The sequence below is a fragment of the Brassica oleracea genome, chromosome C4 (genome assembly GCF_000695525.1).
Source record: "Brassica oleracea var. oleracea cultivar TO1000 chromosome C4, BOL, whole genome shotgun sequence".
NCBI lineage: Eukaryota > Viridiplantae > Streptophyta > Magnoliopsida > Brassicales > Brassicaceae > Brassica > Brassica oleracea.
Window position 1 is genome coordinate 4700455 of NC_027751.1, and position 3003 is coordinate 4703457.

A 3003-nucleotide genomic window follows, 5' to 3' on the forward strand; every position below is an offset into this window, starting at 1 on the left:
TGGCTTCAAAGAATGGTGAGGGTTAATGGGTATGGAGTGCCATTTGGGTTAACAAAGATTGGTACAAAGAGAGAAAGATAAACCAAATGTGTATCATATCCATGATCAAGTATGCAAATGTCCATATGCAAGAGAAATTAAGTTCATTAAGCCTAGTTCATTTGGAGTTGGTTTCAAGAACAATGTCAATCATCAAGCAAGCAACATGTTTCAAGAAGAGTTTTCAAGGCTCGAAGCTTACAAAGCTTTTTCAAGAGATGCTTAAGCTACTTGATATGTTTAGCTAGGATGTCAAATTGAGTTCTAGATATGTGTTCTTTACAAAGTTTCTCCCTATTCATGAATGCAACTTATATGCTCTATACTCAATCCTAAGAATGCAAGTGATGCAACTACATGCTTCTTTTTGTGTGTTTTTAAATTATTTAAATTTTTTTGGTTTTTCTATGCAAATATGTATGTACAATGCAAGAGAGTATCATGCATATTCGATATCTGTGGAAGCTTGACTCTTACATCTCCCATGTCTTTTCTGAACTTGGAGATCACCTTTTTTTGAGCTTTAGTGAGGAACTTTTGTGGAAATGGGAGCTTGTCGTAAGGCGATTGCTCAACCACATGAGCTTCTTCTAGCTGAACCTCTTTCAATTGCATGACAGCTTTTCCAATAACCGGTTTCTCAGCTTTGTGTCTAACTGGTTGCAAAACCTTTCCCTCAACCTTCTTTACAGTTTGTATCTTAACCCTTTCCACAATCTTATGTTCAACCTTCTCCACAATTTGTGCTTCAGCCTTGACAACAACTTCTGTTCCATATATGAGTCTTTCAATCTGATCTTCCTCTTTCTCATGACCACTCAACTCAATCTCAGAAGTAGTAGAGAAGATAACATTGCAATATTCTTTGGGATTCTGCTCTGATTTTCCTGGTAGAGATCCCATTGGGCTCTTGGAGGTTGAAGGCATAGAGGCAAACTGATTCTCCAAAGTCTTGAAGTGAGAGGAGAGTTGTAGGAACTTGTTGTTGAGGTCATTGTAGCTTCCATCAACTTTGGTGTGAAGGTTCTTCAGCTCATATCCAATGTGCTTCTCACTTCTAGTTTGGGACTCCAAGATCTGTTTCAACATTGCATCAGTGCTACTCTCTTGTGGAGCAGAGGTAGAAGATCCGGCTTGGCCTTGTGTAGACTGATTTCCTTTGGAGGAGAAGCCTTGAGAGTAGTTTTCCCTAGCTTAGTAACAACCTTGTTGGTTGTTGTAGAAGGGCTTTTGTTGGTAGTTGTTGTACTGAAAATTAGGCTCTTTTTTGTACCATGTCCCATTAGCATTCACAAAGCACAACTCTTCCTGACCTTCTAGACCATCAACTTCACTAACCATAACCAGCTCTTCTTGTCTATGATCACCAACAAAGTTTACCTTCTCTTGTTTGGCTTTGTTGGAGAGAAGCAAATCCATCTTCTCTTGTAGAGCTTTCAACTCTCTCTTTGTATTCTGATCATCTCCTCCAATGCCTCTATTGCTCCTGTCGTGATCATCACTGTAGACTGAATCACTCTTAGCCATATTCTCTACAAGCTCCAAAGCATTTGCCTCACTTCTCCCCAAGAAGAATCCATTGCTAGCAGTATCAAGCTGGCTTCTAAACTTGGACAAAAGACCTTTGTAGAAAGTACTAAGCAAACTCTCCATATTGAAGCCATGATGAGGACATTGAGAGATGTCGCTGTTGAACCTTTCCCATGCTTCCCCAAAGCTTTCAAGATTCCTTTGATGAAATCTAGAGATTTCATTGCTTAGCTTAACAGTTCTTGAAGTAGAGAAGAACTTGGTGAGGAAGGCTTTCTTGCACTCATCCCATGTGGTGATGGAATCTCTTGAAAGGCTCTTCTCTCATGTGTGAGCTTTGTTGCCCAAAGAGAATGGAAACAACCTTAGCTTGAATGCATCTTCAGAGACACCATTGATCTTTGTAGTTCCACACAGCTTATCAAAGTTATCCAAGTGGTCTAGTGGATCCTCCAAGGCAAGACCATGGTACTTGTTGCTCTGGATCATGTTTATCAAGCTTGACTTGATCTCAAAGTTGTTGTTTTCCAAAGTTGGTACTCTGATGCCAGCTCTATGCCCATGAATATTTGGTTCATCATGGGTGCCAATAGCTCTAGCTTGGCGATGTTGGTGTTGTGGCCTAAGGTTGTCAGCTCCTTGGCCAATACCCACTCCATCTTGAGGCTGATTCTGATGTTGATCCATCACAAATCCCAATCTGTCTAGGTGAGCCTGTTGCTCTTCTTCTCCTTGCAATCTCCCTTTCAAGTGCTCTAATGTCTTCAACTCATGGAACTAGGTCTGTTGGGCCTCTACTCCGCAAGTTCATGCACCTGAGATACAAAAGGCTAGGAAAGAGAATCAGTAACTACATATAAGAAAAATAACACTTAGTCTCAAGTAAAAACCAAATCTCAATGTCAAAATCAACTTAGAATTCAATCAATAAGATGAGGTGATTCAATCAAACTAACAAGTTTCAAGAACAACTAACAAGTAACTTTCAATCAATTAGATAAAGGAGGAATCATGGGCATATAATTTTGATTTCAGATGACTAAGATTTAATCTAAAATGGCAAGGTTTCAATCAACACATTTCCTTAAGTCTAGATATCAATTCTAAGCAAGTTCTCTTCCAAGATAAAAGCTCATTTACTCTCATGATCAAACATCAAATTCCTTTGGTTTGTGTCAATCAAACAATCATTAAGAATAGATCATTCAACTTTCCTAACTCCCCTAACATCAAATCCCTTTGGTAGGGTAAGCTAAGAGCATGTTGAGTTGGCTCAGACATTTCATCGAACACCTTCCATGCAATGAAATGTCTAGAGTTCTAAACCAGAATGACTAACTCTAGCTTAGCATTAAGATCACTCAATCAAGCAAGGAAACATATTAATCTACTCTAAACATTCTAGATCATCACTTAATCATCCTAACCCATGAA